Source organism: Pinus tabuliformis, chromosome 7 (genome assembly GCF_031772625.1).
Source record: "Pinus tabuliformis cultivar Carrire ecotype Pingquan chromosome 7, CPIR1, whole genome shotgun sequence".
Classification (NCBI taxonomy): Eukaryota; Viridiplantae; Streptophyta; class Pinopsida; order Pinales; family Pinaceae; genus Pinus; species Pinus tabuliformis.
The window spans coordinates 1454270503-1454287463 of NC_142293.1; the positions used below are offsets into that span (position 1 = coordinate 1454270503).

Genomic DNA, 16961 nt, shown 5'->3' on the forward strand with positions numbered 1-16961 from the left:
CGAAAATCCACTCCGGCATAAGGAAAATCCTGGATCGCAAAGACCTGGTCCTCCAACTAGTGAAAGTAACCCGCAGGAAATCGGACAACTCCCGCTCCCTCATCAGGATGCCGGGCCATCACCACAACCCATCGCATCAACTTTGGCTCCCGAGGAGGCCCAACTACAACAGTGAGATGCTGCGGGATCAGCATCGGAACCCTCTCTAGGGCAAAGCTCACAACTAAAGGCCCATACCAAAAGGTCTTTAATTGCCCGTTCTTTGCCCTAGTCAGTTGGCCCTTCATATTGGCCAACACAGCGTCACACCAGTTGAAAATGGTGCCTCGAAAGCAATCAATCGCCATCCGCATTTGGGACCCGGTGGCAATATGCAAAGCGGCTGCACCGCAGAGTCTGGTAACTGTAAAGGCAATTACCATAAGTTCAGGATGGGATATGTGCTTGATTTCTATCCCCTTCTCCTGGTGTTGATTATTGCACCACTCTAGTCGGAGACTAGCAAGGGATTGGCCACCCGGCCTAGTCCCGGACATAGACAGTTGCTCACCCCTATTAGGCAAACCAGTGAGAAAGTATATGTCTGAGGGCTTTATCTCGAGCTGGTGCCATCCGATGTAAAAACATTGATCCTGAACGTTCCACCTTTCAACCAGCCACTCTAAGAATCGCACCTGGGCCCTCATGCCAGGTATGGCCCAGTATTTGTAGAGACCGCATGCCTTCAAAGCATCAATGGAAGGTTGATGATCTATTGCGGCCAAATCGACATCTTCGTGTTCTCTTTCGCGCCAATCAAGCATGGTGGGCAATCTACACACCAGAAAACATCGATTAGAATTCACTAAATAAAAAATTAATGGTTCAATTTTGAGATTTGGGGGTTTAAAATTGCTTTGCGCGGAGTACGCACCCCGCGTTCAGAAACAGAGCGTGGGTACGCAACTTTTCTGAAGGTAGGCTGTGTACACCTGCCATTTTCCCAATGGAGAAAATGTCGGGGTACGCAGGTCACCCATGGGGGACTCGCGTACCCCGAAAAGCGGATCTTTAAACCCTAAAGCCCCCAAAAAATCAAACTAGGGCCTAAAATGAAATTCTAAATGGACAAAAACAAAGAGGAGGATGTTGTGAAATACCTAAAAGAGACGGCGCTCGATTCCGACGGTCGGATTCTCCGCAAAGTCCACGGGAAGTTTCTTGCCAAAAGCCCTTTTCTCTCCCTCAACAGTAAAATGGTAAAAATGACATGGTAAAAAGTCTTTTTATAGGTTTTTTGGATAAATGAATGCTAAGTTTGTTTATTTTTCACCATGGAAGGATATTTTTCAATGTATTTTTGTCTATCTTAAACAGGTATGAGTAATGTGTCGTTTTTGTGCAGGACAAAAGGACTTTCAGGGAAAATTATCATTTTTCACGAACCAAAACATCAGAGTCATCTTTTAAGCTCTTTTCTGACTCCTAAAACATGAAAAGATTGCCGAGCGTTTCTTTTACACTGGTTAAAACGGAATTAAAAGAAGGTCCTCTTATAGCTCTTTTCTGACCGTAAAAACAGGAAAAGATTGCCGGGTTTTTGTCGTTTCAAACTCGATACTGGAAATAAAACGACGTGTCCTTGATCGCTTTTTACTTTTCAGGTCAGAGGCACTAATCATGAAAGTAATCCTTGGTCGCAAGATCAAGCGGTTCTCTCAAGTATTATTTTATACTTTTTCGGGCTTGGGAGACACAACTTTACGAAAAAGTTCAACCTGGAGTCTTCTTAAGTTTTTTCAGACTCTCTAAAAATGAAAAACGCCGAGTTTCTCCTATACTGGACTCGTTAAAATTTCACAGTAAAGGACCTGTTCGATTACAAACAGGAATGGACCACTCCTTCTTAGGGTTCGAATCAAAACTAAGTTGGACTCATCCGAAGGATGAGCTTATAATCAAGCATATGTTATCCTCCTCAAGCTTGTAAAAAATAAAGAGGTACTTGCCAGAAATGGTGGGGGAAAAGAGAGAAAAATGAGCCTATTTGTCATCCTTTGTCTCAGAAGAAGCCTTATTACCACTCTTGAACACGACACTTTGCATTCATCTGGGTTGGGAAATCCTTTGCCTCACAGTTGATCAAACCACAGTGAAAGTCTTCAGCCGGGTATTAACTTTGGGTCAAATGTCACCAAGCCATCTGTCGTGTCGTTATGTGTTCAAGAGGTCTCTGCATATAAACCATTCATCTGCAAAATACCCGTCATCCATCTCGACCATCCCTGAGTCAGTCCTTACAGCTACATTTCTTCAACTTGATCTATGATTTCATGTTGTGGGCTTGCCTGCAACGGGTCGCTTTCTATCGACATCAGCACATTATCTAGAAAGATGACCTAGGAATCGTCAGTACCTTGAAGTCTGCATGCATCAAAGGCAGGTTTCTCGCCTTTGACGACGGTTTACATCATTGACTTTCGATCGAAGGATTCCGTGAAATGTTCGACATCAACTCATTCATTCACATCTCATGGATTGTACTGGGTACTTTGAGAACCATTGACATCACTGGTGGTCTCTCTTAGGCTTGTTAACAGTTTACATCATTGACTGGTAATCAAGTGGTTTCTACCATGTTCGACATCAACTCATTTATTCGCATGGATAGAATCGTACCTGTTCAGGAAGTAGAAGTGAAGACCCTGGATCTAGTTTCCACCATCCAGGCTGCGAGGAGTTTTGTATTCATTATATAGTAGACCAACTATAAACAGATGGCTGCGTCCATACTGTGTCTACAAAAAGTCTATAATTATGATGTACTGCAAAATCATTCCTGTATCAGAGCAGTAGATAGTCAATTAGTTAAAGTTTTCAATCTGAGTATGGGAATGCCTACCTCAGCGATGATATGATCTTATATATGTATTTTGTGTTGAATACTTGCAGGTTCCGACTGGGTTCTCCACAAGATAATCCTTGAAATGATAAAGTACTTCACCCTTCCTAGATGATATGAAACCCTTATCTACTACAACCTTCGCACTTTAGGGGGCAATCTTTTACACTAAAATTTGTCACCATGACTATTTGCAGTTAGTATGGCTCCATCAACCGTTATACTATCCTCCTTGGCAAGCCTCATACCTCTACTCTCCATGTCAAACTCCAAGAAAGAGAGAAAGTCATTAAAAATCTATATATCTCTGGGTACGCAGTTTCTCTTAGCCTTACCTGCGTGTACACACCTCAAGTTCACAATAGCTGCGTACTTGTACGCTCTGTATATAAAGCAATGGGTGCGTACTCCTGTAAAGGTCAAAAGGCGCAAGTTTCACTCCAAAAACGTTACTTGTGGTCATTTCTAGAGCATTCTAGAAGCTTGTTTGACGTGTATGGAGCGCCTCCAGATGGTTCATGTATCCCTACCAAAGAGGAACTTATCCCATCAAGAGGGGAGCTATCCCATCCAGAAGAAGAAAAGGGATCTGACTAGAGAGCTAATCTAGATTTAACATCAGGTTAAAAAACTGGAGGACACTTCTGACCTAGCTTACTTCTCTGAACCCATAAAGCAAGAGATCCTACAACTGGAGATTCACAGATCATAAATCTTGATAAGACAGAGTGAAGAAATGCAACAAAAAGGTCATATTATGTGGGTCGAGGAAGGAGATAAGAACAACAAGTTTTTCCATAAACAGATCAAAATGAGGCAACAAAGAAACTCTAGATGGAGCATAAAATCATAATCAAGTGAACAAATTTCAACACAGCAGGAAATCGAAAGGGAGGCAACGAGACACTTTTGCAACATATTCCGCTCCTGGGAACAAGTCCCACTAAACAAGCAGCGGGAAACATGCGACCTATTTCCTTTTTCACCTAGCATGGGGGACATTAGGAAAATGGACCACCCCATTACACAAGATGAATTCCTTTCAATCTTAAAATAAATTTCCTAGGGAAAAAATCCATGTCCATATGGCTAGACAATGCAACATTTCATTCATTTTCAAGAGATCATGATTGTTGATCTCACTGAGATGGTGGAGGAATCACGTAGCCTTGGTTTGGTCTCCGGTGCTACAAATGCTATGTTCATCACCTTGATCCCGAAGGTCCCTCACTCTGGCACCTTCTCTGATTATCGTCCCATCTCTTTGTGCAACACTATCCACAAAATGATCTTGAAAACCACCGTGAACCGGCTCAATTTTTCTTTGTCAAAACACATTTATGCTTAATAGTTTAGCTTCCTAGAGCATCGACATATCCATGACGTTGTAGCAATCACACATGAATGAATTCATTCTATCAAGACCTACCATCTAGACTCCCGCCTCATGAATATTGATCTTGCCAAGGATTTTGACTGTGTCGATTGAGAACTACTCTAAATGATCCTACAAAAAATTGGTCTAGGGTTTGCTATGATAAATTGGATAAAAGCATGCATCAAGACTACCTCCTTTGCAATAATAATAAATGACTCACCCACAGATTTTTTCACAATCTCCATAGGACCCAGACAAGGCTGCACTTTGTCTCCTTTATTGTTCCTCATCATTATTGATGGTTTGTCTAGAAAAATCACTCATGCTCATGATCATGGTCTCATACCTGGATGCAGAATCATTGATAGGGTCTCCCTCTCCCATCTAATATTTGTGGACAAACTTCTTACAATTGGAAAATCAGACCCTTTTGAATGGCAGGTGCTCTTCAATACCCTCTCTGATTTTTGACTCGCCCCGGGCCTTCTCATGAACCATTTAAAGTCCAATCTAATCTCTAGTGAACCTGATGCAAATCGGACCGAGGAGATTGGTAATATTTTCGTTGTAAAATTCACTCACTTGGATGATGGTTTCATTTACTTGGGCTTCTTCCTAAAGTCGAATGGTTATAAAAGCAAGGATTGGGATTGGCTTCTTAACAAAATTGGTAAGCGACTAAAACAGTAGTCTCATCGTTGGATCTCTTTGGGAGGGCATCTCATTCTTATCAATTTTGTACTACACAACATTCCCATCTATTGGATGCACATATTTAGACCTCCAAAAGGAGTTGTTTGTAATCTCAACGCCAGTATCTCAAGTTTCATATGGGTTGGCACACAACTGAAAAACGAATTTCATCTTTCCATTTCAGAGATCCTCAACCTTACGGTCAAAAAAGGTTGTTGGGGACTCCTAGACATAACCTCTTTCAACTTGGCTTTGCTTCTTAAAAACCTTTGCAGAGTATTTTTGCAATGATGGTCTATGGAACCGAATTATCAAGTCAAAATACCTCTAGAACAAAGATCTCATCGAATGACTTCATGTTGGTGCTCCAGACCCTCCCAACTACTCGATTTCATGGCGCAACCTGCTCCTCACTAAGCACTGGTTTTTTTGGAACCTAAAATGGGATGTTGGTATGGGATCCACTCCAAAGATTGGCTTGGACCCCCTCTCAGGATTAACATGTCCACATCTATTATCCCCTCCTCTCATTATTATTTTGCAAAATCAAGGCCTTTTGTGATGAATGACACAAAAAATGAATATCTCTCCTCTCCTACAACTACACATTGGAAAGACACTGCAGAGCTAGAAATTTCAGTCCCTCTGATTCGGGAATGGTCAGCATACATTTCAGATCTTAAACTCTCTAGGATTGTCCTATCCACAAAAGTAGACAAGTTTATCTAGTTCAGTGGCTCACAACAGAGAAAGGTAATCATAAATGAAGCACATCGGATAATCTTCCAACCTTCAAGGAATCTATCACTCCTCTCTTCATTGGCTCGGTGTTGGAAATGGAATTTTTCTCTCAAAATCAAGTGTTTCCCCTGGTTGGTGGCACACAACCAGATTATAACCTAGGAAATACTCTGTAAGAGAGGCTACCAAGGCCCGAGAATATGATTCCTTTGCTTATCAGCTGGAGAGGACATCAACCACCTCTTCCTCCATTGCCCATTTGCATCTTCTATCTGGACACATGCATTACAACTAACAAACTCCCCTACAGACTGGGACTCCTTTGACATTACCTCTTGTCTTGCCAGTTGGATTGTGGATCACCCTCAACACAAAACGCTAGCCTTCTTTATCATCTGAGGGATTTGGCGTTCTACAAATTCTCTCATCTTTAAGCATATGAAGCCTAACGTCTTGAAAAACAATTGTAGAATCTTATCTTTCTATCTTCAGTACTCTCCATTTAAGTCATCAGTCTCTAAATGTCCCTCTCCTCCTCAAAACATATGGCCCTCTTCCCTAGTCAAATTCTTTGACGGGGCCTCCTCTTTTGAAATTTTTGGTTGTGGCATGGCCATCCATTTAGGACCTAGGAGTTTCTATAGGTTTCAATGCCACTGTGGAATTAGAACTAATACTTGTGTTGAATTACTAGCTCTTTGGGGATCTTACATTGAGCTTCTTGGCTTGACATTAGAGTTTTTAAAATTTTTGGAAACTCCAAATCTATCATCAACTAGGAAAACAATTGAGGCTCCCTAGACTCTCCTAACCTCAACACCTGGAAATGCATAATCAAAACCCTTCTCGTGGAGTTTCACTCTGTCTCCATCACACTCATTTATTGGAGTGAAAATGGTGAAGTGGATCGCCTCTCCAAGGAAGGATGCAACTCGAACACTCATAAGATAAAATTCCATTTTTTTTTTGCCTCTGAAACTTATCATAGGTCTGGGTATATTTTGATCTAACTTTTGGCATTTTATTGTACATCTTGCACTCTGTTCCCTTTTTGTGCAAAATACCTCTATGTTATGATCATTGTAACCAGACAACTCTCTATAGTTTTCATCTCTCTATAATGTATCCTATTACATATTAGAGATCAAATGTATTAGATACAATTCTTGGTTGTTGCTTTAGCTTTCACAAAGTCATCAATGAGATTTCCTCCTTGTCAATGTACTTTTTCTTATTATCAATAGAAAGCGTTTTTTTTTTGAAAAAATAAAATATTAATATGAAAGAAAATCAACAATAATTACATTACTTAAAAACTAATTTTAATAATTGAAAATTAATTAAAATAATAAAATAAATTAGATAATATTTACTTTGATTTAAATAATCTAATATTGATTTATTAGTTTTTTTTTTTTTTATATCTTTGATTTACTAGCTATCCTTTTATAAATTTTGAATTAAATTATTTGATGTTTTTTTCGCTTAATTTTTCATATATTTTATTTTTGAATTATTTATTATTATTATTGTCTTGTCACCTAATTAGAATTGTCCTATATAAATTGGTTTGCCTTAATTTGTTTAAAGTTATATTGTTTTAGCAAAATTTAATATAAGGTTATTTTTGAAACTATTATTTAGTTAGTGTATATGATCTTTATTGTGTACATGATTGTATTTTTCTTTCATATAAATATTTTGGAGTTGATATTGATCATAGATTTAACTTGACTTATAGTATTGGAAAAAAAAATAATAGAAGATGGAAAACTTAGTTTGCTCTCAGAAAACAACTTAGTTTTGTCATAATTACTTGCCCAATATCTTACTTATGACTTAGTTCGGCCATAATTACTTGCCCAATAACTTATGTCTTATGAAGGTCGATAAAAGATCAAGATATAGAATCTTACGATTATCTTTTTATTACGGTAATTTAATAAGGATGATTTGTTAGATATTTAAAGATGTCATGTTCGATAAAGATGATGTGCTTGATACTTAAGGATAACTTGTTTAATATTGCGTGATATGTTTGTGTTAATTGTTAATTGTTGCATTAACAATTAAGGCAAAAGAAGTACATCCATAAATTTGAAATATACAAAAAAAATAACAATAATAAACAAAAAAATATTTATAATAAAATTTGGACCAATTCAATTTGATTTTAGGTTAAGATAGTTTGTGTTATGAGTGACAACTTTCTAGGGCAACCCCTTTTGTTTCTTATCACAATTACAACACTTAACATTATATTTATGCTCAAGTTCGAAAGAAAAAAATCAAATAAATTCTAAAGCTACCACACTTACCATGCATGTTGTGTTTTTTCTCGTGTACATTTTCTTTGTTGCACTCACTACGCATACATATTTAATTTTTGTATTCTCACCATACATACTTTTTGTGCTCTTATTCTCTTCTTCCCACCATAGATAAATAAAGGAATTTTAAAATATATATAAAAGAAAAAGATATATATATATATATATATATATATATATATATATATATATATCTTAAACAATATTGGAGAAACTTGCCAAATAAAGTTCCATCCTTAAATGTTAGTATTGAAATGGTAAAGGCTCAAACCTTTATCTATTTTTGCAAATTTTATTATAAGACATGTATATTGTACTTTAAAACTTTAGTCATGTTTTTTATAAATTCAAAATTAAAATAAATAAATAAATATATATATATACACACACACACTTCATGTACATCGTCTATTATTATAACTACACAAAGTTCCATGGTAATGATATGTTAGTCCATGCATGCAACATCCAATAAGATATAAGTATATAAGTAACTTAACTTGCAGATTTGATCATTTGTAAATAAAAATAAACAAATCCATTCTCACTACATTTATCAAAAATAATGTAACATTAATAGAATATAACATCAAATACACATCATGAATTTAAAAGTCAATTAAAACATTGTCATACACACAAGTCCAAATTCATGTATTTGTATTCAAAATTTGTTCAACTATAAATTTTTCTTTTCTACAAAATGGATCTTCATTCCCAACATAGATAATGAAAGTTCATGCCCATATAGATGACATAATGGAAAAATGGCATCATTGTTGATATAGAAAATGGGTCTACAAGTCACTCTTAGCACTCCCAAGTGCATTTCCAAATTGAAATTGCTACAAAAATTACATTATACCAAATATAATGGGTATACTTATTTTGGCTATGAACCCAATAATCATCGTTACTCTTTTCATCAGGCACACAATCTTAATTTGAGATTTGGTTAGCTCTACATTTGAATGAATTCAATTGTTCCTCAATTTTTCTGGGTCGTACAAAACCAACTTCTTTTAAATGTTGCATATGATTGTAATATAATACAACCTTTGATAACAACACATAAATTAACCAATCAACCCGTTTGTGGCATGCAATGTTCTTTTCACTTAGGTACCTTTCCTTGATATACCAATGGCAAGATTCAATTGCAATGTTTGTATCTTGATTGGAGTGTGGAGAATTTATGTACGCTTTTGTTCACATATCTGTAAAAAGAAATTTATTAGTTATGCATTAACAACCATAGATATGACATGAAAAATATAGTCATTAAAACCACTTACAAGAAACTTGCATATTTTGTTGTTGACTAACCAAGTGGTTTTAAAATTTTCCAAAAACTCTTTATGTTCACTAAATTCTTAAAAGAACTTTTCAACTATCTTTCTTACAAATTCATCATCTTGACACATGCACATAATTTCTCTTAAAGCACAAAAATGCGGATTGGGTTTTCCCTTACTTGGACTTTATTTCTAGCATTCTCTAACCATGCACGCGAGACATGCCACACAGATAATAATATTATACACTTGATTGAAGACCTGGAATTACATAATTTTTAGAGAGGACATACATTAACAATATTTTTTGCCTCTTATAAAAAGAATAAACACATCATCTTAATGCTTCAATTTCAACAGTAGCATCATCTATGATGAAGGCTTGAGCATGCCAATATGGTCGCTCTTTCTTTCCAATGGCAAGTTTGGTCGACATCCATTTTGAAATGATAGCTATAGTATTGTGGGATGAGTATCACCCAAGCTATTGAATAAAGCTCAAAAAGGGGAAATAAAAAATAATATCTTCTTTGTGGGTATAAAGGTTAAATTTCTTCTCTATATGATAACTTAGAGGCAATTTTCTATTGACAATGTCACTCAAGCTAAGAGATGACAAGGGATAAAACATTGGAATTGATCATTCTTTCTATGCTTGGGTCATTTTCGTGCCATCACTTCAACAACTTATAAATGAACCCATCCACCTAATTGAGTGGATGAATGACATTGACCCCAAACTCAACCAACATAGTATATTTGCTTCTCAACCATCCAATTAACATTCAAATGCTTTATACAAAGAATGGGAGGAACGAGATCAAGACCATCAACTAATTTTTTGAGGTCAAAGAAACCTTGTAGTGAAATGACAAAGGTCAAAGAAGGCACAACCAATAAGATCTTTCGTCAAGTGCATAAATGTGAGGGAACAATAGTTAAATCTAGTCAAGTAGTCTTAAGAGGGATTGATCTCTCATGACTTTTGATTGAGTGAGAAATTCCCAATGGGGGGACCTTATTTTCAACCTATCGAACTAACCATATTAGTTAACATCTATTGTAGAAAAGATTAAAAAAAATTAAAAAGACCCACACAATACCATCAATATTTGCCTATTTTACTAAAACAACAATACGTTGAAGCATCCTTCATCTAAAAACAATTCCAATCAAGATAGTAATAAGAACTCAAGCTCTTTACTTATTGTGTTAATAGGCCACTCTCTATTGACAACAGAGAAATTTCACTAGAAGTCACCCCTGGTAGGAGTGGTGAACTCAATATTTTTTACTCCTTGCTTGTGTTCTAAGTGTAACACCCCAGGTGGTGGACATTTTAGGGGCTGGCATCTGGGGGAGCGAACAACGAGGGTTGTAGCTAGTTGAAGTCGGAGATACTTATGGAGGGCCGCAGAGGAGGGAGCTCCACTCCCTCCTACAAGGAGGCCCTAGCCAGTAGAGGCAAGAAACCTCTAGAAAAGGCTAGAGGTATGGTGGAGGAAGGGAGAAGAAACATGGAAGAGGAGACAAGAGAGGCCATAAACAAGGAAAATAATGGCACAAAAGACAAGGAGGTAGAAGACAAAAATCTGGGAACTAAAGACAAAAAACAAAAGGGACCTTGCGAACCCAAAGCAGAAATCACACCTAGAGTTATTTTAAATGATCTAGCTCTGTAGGCGCACAGGGATCACATGCAGACGTATGCTATCATCTGTAAATTCATGGGATTATGGCTCACTGAAAAAGCTTTACAGTCATGGATCAAATACCACTGGAAATCTAAAGGTAGCATTGACCTACATCTTGGGTCAAAGGGTTTATTTACTGTGGTGTTCACTAATATTGAAGACAAGGATAGAATATTTGAAGGAGGGCCTTACTTCTATGCTGTAGCTGGACTCTACATGCGGCCATGGATGATGAATTTTGTTATGGAGCACGAAATGTTTACTTCAGTACCGGTCTCGGTAAGGCCCTATTCTCTACCTCTTGATTATTGGCAAAATGAATCGTTGGCTGCCATAGGCAACAAATTAGGTCGTTTTGTTAAAGCTTCTGAAGCCACAAGAAGGGGAAAATATACTTCCTTTGCCAGAATATGTGTGGAAATGGATCTATCAGGAGCTCTACTGGATGAGGTGATCTTGGAAGTATTTGATGAAGAATGGGTGAAAACAATAGACTATGAGCACATTCTGTTCAGATGTCGCAAATGTCATGAACATGGACATCTTTTCAGAGATTGTCTGCTAAGTAAAGTAGTAAACAAGAGCAAAACTAACACAATGAAGGAATCATACAGCTTTCAGAAAGTGGTGAATCGAGGAAAAAGCGGCAAAACAGGACAAAAACAACATCAAGATGAAGGACCAAAGATCAGTCAAAACAAATTCCAAGTACTTGAGGAGGATGAAGAGATCTCAAGAGAAGATCAAGCAAGGGAAGGAAGACCAGTGAATAATGAGAAAGAGGAACAACGAAAACAAACACAGAACATTGATCACTAGAAAGAAGCTATAATGAGCGATGCTGAACTGGAGATGGATCAGGAAATGACCCAGAATGAGATGGACCTGGAGGACCATGAACTACAGGAAATTCTTGAGAAAGAAAACCTAGATCTGGAAGGGTTCTTGATTCATGAAACCAAGGGAGGAGTAGATTCGTTACCTTAAGAAGAGCTCAATAGAATACAACTGTTGTGTTTATGGAAAACGCAGGTTAATGTGTTGGAAAAAGGAAAATTCATAGACAGGCAGGATAAAAGAGGTGTGAAAACAATAAAAACGACTCTGGGATTAGCGACTAGAAACCCAGGCAAGAAAAGAGGCCGGAAAAAGCAGAATGAACTCTTGATGGAGTGTGGAAAGCTAATGATAGATTCAGGTAAGATGAAAGATCTAGCCAACTACTCCTTCACAAAACTTTAACTATGAAGTTTACATCATGGAATATTAGAGGCATAGGGAGTAAGAGAAAGCAAAGAATGCTCAGTAATAGAATGAAACAAGATATGCTGGATATTATCTTCATCCAAGAAACCAAATGTTCCATTCAAAAAGTAAGACAAATTCATAACAAGTGGCTTAGTAGATTTGAGTTTCTAGAGGTCAAAGCAGAGAACACAGCGGGGGGCATACTCACTCTTTGGAATCCCCAAAAAATTGACATTTTGGATGCTGAGGCCTCCAGGAATTATTTATCAGTAGTGATTCAACTAGTAGGAGACAGGGATACCTTTCTGGTCACAAATGTTTATGGTCCTTAGAGAATAGATGACAAACTCAGGTTTCTAGACTCTCTTGTAGATCTCAGGGATAGACATTCAGAGATACCCTGGATCATGGGAGGTGACTTCAACATGATCAAATCTTTTTCAGAGAAAAAGGGGGGAACCAGAGCTCTAAGTAAAGACTCTTTAGCATTTCAAACCTTTTCAGACAATATGAATCTGGTTGATACAAACAGGAATACTGGCCTCTACACTTGGAATAATAAAAGAGGTGGAGAATCCCATGTGACCTCAAAGTTAGACAGATTTCTAATCTCAGAAGATCTTAAGATAGCAGATAAGGAAGTAACAGCGAGAGTTCTCCCCTTTGGAGGCTCAGATCACTGGCCGGTTCAATTGGAAATTAAGGGCATTGGAACTCCCAGGAACAAACCTTTCAGATTTGAGAATATATGGTTGTCCCACCCAGACTTCTTCAGCAATATTGAGAAATGGTGGTCAGAAGATTTGCAGATACAGGGGACAAGAATGTTCCTACTTCACAAAAGACTGAAGCACATCAAACTTTGACTTAAAGATTGGAACAAGAAGGATTTTGGCAATATTTTTGTGGAGAAAAAATCTGTAGAGAACAAAATTCAAGTTCTCAACCAAGCTCTGATCACGAAAGGCTTTTATAAAGCCATCAATGATCAAGTAGATGAACATCAACAAGAGTGGCAGAATCTATGTAAACAAGAGGAAATATTTTGGAGACAAAAGTCCAGAGTTCAATGGCTCAAAGAGGGAGAGCGTAATACCAAATTTTTTCATAGATCCACCATGGCCAATAGAGCTCACATCTTCGATCAAGAATGAGGAGGGGGAGCTTCATATTTCCCATGAAGTGATAGAAGCTGTACTGGTCCAGCACTTCCAAGGTATAACTCGGGAGAACATTTCAAATAGAGAGCACTTCATTAGGGAGGTAACTAGTAATATACCGAAACTGGTTTCCAGAGAGGATAATTTCAACCTTAACAGGCCAGTAATGGAGGAGGAGGTAAGTGAAGTCCTCAAAGATATGTAGAATGGCAAAGCACCAGGCTTGGATGGTTTCATTGTGGATTTTTTCAAAGCTTGCTGGAATATTGTTAAACAACACATTTTGCAGGTTGTGGAGGACTCCATGTTGAATAGAACTATTCTGAAGGCGCTTAAAACCTCATTCATCTCCCTAATCCAAAAACAAGATATTGCACAAACACCAGATAAATACAGACCCATAGCCCTATCCAATGTGGTCTACAAGATAATATCCAAGGTAGTGGCTAACAGACTTAAACCTTTACTTCCTGTTCTGGTTTCAGGGGAACAATCAGGATATGTGGAAGGCAGACAAATTCTGGACAACATCATTCAAGCTCAAGAGGTGGTTCACTCATTAACCAGCAAGAGGTAGGCAGGTATGATCATGCAATTGGATATTGCCAAAGCTTATGACAAGGTGAACTGGTCCTATATCAAAAGAGTTCTTATTGCTTTTGGATTTGATCACAACTGGGTCAGATGAGTCATGGACCTGGTGACTTCCTCCAGTTTTTCTATTTTGGTTAATGGCTCTCCCTCAGATATTTTCAGCCCTTCAAGAGGCCTCAGACAGGGAGATCCGCTCTCCCCCTTTCTTTTCATCCTTATGATGGAAGGACTGGGTCGGTCAATAAAGCATGCTAAAGTAACAGGGAAGATTAAGGGTCCCCTATTAACTGAGAATGGTCAGGCCCTGACTCACCAACAATTTGTAGATGACACCATGCTTCAGGGAGTCCCCACAGTCAAAGAAGCTTCAACCTACAAAAGAATCATGAATCTCTTTGCCTTAGCTTTAGGTATGGAAGATAATCTCTCCAAATCAAAAATATTTTTCTTCAATACCAATATTGCTATTCAGAAAAATATCTCCAGAATTCTTGGCTTTGAAAGGGATTCCCTTCCCTCCAAATATTTGGGAGTTCCTCTAACTGCTAAACCATTGCTCAAAAATGTTTGGGAACCCTTGATCAATAAGTTGTAGGATAAAGTCAGTAAATGGACCATCAGATCTTTAAATCTTGCTGGTAGGCTAGTTCTTACAAAAGTTGTTCTTCAAGCTATCCCTATTTTCATGTTATCAATACTCCCAGCTCCAAAAGGAATCCTACAACAATTCAGAAATATCCAAAGAAACTTCCTTTGGGGTAAGGAGAAAATGGGCCTTAATGTCTTGGGAAAAAATTTGTAGACCCAAAAACCATGGAGGGCTAGGCTTGGATGATCATGAAATACTCAGCAAAGTTTTAGGAGCCAAACTTTGGTGGCATTGGGTTCAGAATCCTAAGACTCAATGGGCAAATATCTGGAAAGAAAAATATGCAAGCTCCTGGCAAACCAGGGATCTCATAAGAATGTCAGGAAATATAAAGGGCTCACACATCTGGAACAAAGCCTGGGAGAATAGAAGCCTAGTGCAAGAGAATAGTTTCTGGGAAATCAGAGAAGGAGATCTAGCTCTTTTTTGGGAAGACAGGTGGCAACAAGAGCCAATTCTGTTAAAAGTTGACTTCTTCGACCTTAAACAGGAAACAGATTCCTAAGGATTAATTAAGGTAAAAGACTTTTGGGACCATACTCAGCAAACAGATAAGTGGAGAATCTGGAGAAATATTGATTGCAGGAATAACAATCACTTGAAAGCAAAAGCAGAGACACTCAGGAAAATGGTGGAACAGAGGAAGATCTTAGTTTCAGGGGGGCAAGATCAACTAAGATGGGGCAATAACAAAGAGGGCACCTTTAATCTTAAGGAGGAAAAAAGCATTCTCCTTGAGCTGGATTCCCAGGTTCCTAACAAAATCTGGGAGAACCTTTGGAGGCACCAAGGGTCGATGAAAATCAAACTCTTTATGTGGTTGGTACACCATAAGAAAATTTGACTTGGGACAAAATTAGGAAGAGGGGTGTTCTGGGGCCTTAAAGATGCTAGCTCTATGAGGCTCAAGAGGAAACAAGGGAACATTTACTCAACAACTGCATTTTCACCTCTTGGTTATGGGACACTTTTGCCACCATCTTTCAACAATCTAACAGGGACAGAGGTAGCATCATTAATACCCTCAATAATTGGCGAAGAAATTTTTCGGATTATGAATTACTCAACTCAGCTTGGGCCCTTGCTCCAAGTTTCATTATCTGGAACGTGTGGAAGGAGAGGAATAAACGAATATTTAAGGATGAAATGAATCCCCCACACCGCCTGCTTGAGATAATCCCGAAACAGCTAAAGGAGACTGTAAGAATCATTGTTCGCTACTACCCTAACAACCCTCCCTCAGATAGGGATTCCAACATTCTCAGGCAGCTGGAGATGGAGGGGCTCACTTCCCAAGGCCTAGATAGGAAGGTCATTTCAATGGACATGGAGAAGGATTTCTAGCATCCTCCCCCGGAAGGATTTTTGAAATACAACATTGATGGGGCTTCAAAAGGCAACCCGGGAACTGCTGGGTATGGAGGAGTCCTTAGGGATGTTGGAGGAAATATTATCTTCATCTTCCATTGTCACCTAGGGACTGCCACTAATAACATGGCGGAACTAGTGGCCATGGAACAATGTTTGGATCTTCTGAGTCAAAATAATTGTTGCAATGTGATAATAGAAGCGGACTCTGAGTTAATCTTTAACTCTGTGAAAAGAATAAATGGTGGAACAACGTCGGAAAAAGTCTCCAATCACTGGAAATTAATCCGAGTTTTCTAAAGAATTCAGGGTTATCTACAAAACCTCCATACTGTCAGTGCCCATCATGTTAGCAGAAAGGCCAATAAGCTGGCGGATATCCTTGCAAACCATGTGGTCAGCTGTACAGAGGACATAGTTTCGATGGAGTGGAAAGAGTTGGGTCAAAGCAGATTGAGGACTCTCTACTTTGAACATGCGGAAGAGGATAGGAAAGTGTTCAGACACAAAGCTAATGAGGCAAACTCTTAAGTTTTATCCTCGGTATGCATTATCGGTATCGGGCAAAATGGCCTTCGGTGGGGGGCAGAATACGACTAGCCGCTAAATTTCCTGGAATCAGTGAGACCGATATCACTGTTCACGGTCATCACAGTGCCCTCATTAACGGAGTGTCTCTCTTCCTTTCTGGGTTCCTGGTTCAGGCGAGGAGGAAAAGCAGGCGCGGGTGGAACCCTGGTTCTTCCGGTAGCCGGAGTATTCCGATTTTTGGGATTCGGAGAGCAAAACTGCTTCCTAGGCGGTTTTCGGCAGATCACACTGCTCTTAGTCGGGAGGCGGTTTTTGCGATTTTGTAGCGATCAGAATCAACATCTGACACGTGGCAGGGAGTCGGTTTGGGAAACCGCCATTCATCGCTCACTACTGTGG

At 38.5% G+C, this 16961-nt stretch overlaps 1 pseudogene; it reads right to left on the minus strand.

The window, feature by feature from the left end:
* The window catches only part of LOC149253202 (protein trichome birefringence-like 11), a 54317-nt pseudogene extending 37893 nt beyond the window's left edge, over positions 1-16424 (minus strand).
* Positions 16425-16961: the final 537 nt, after the last annotated feature.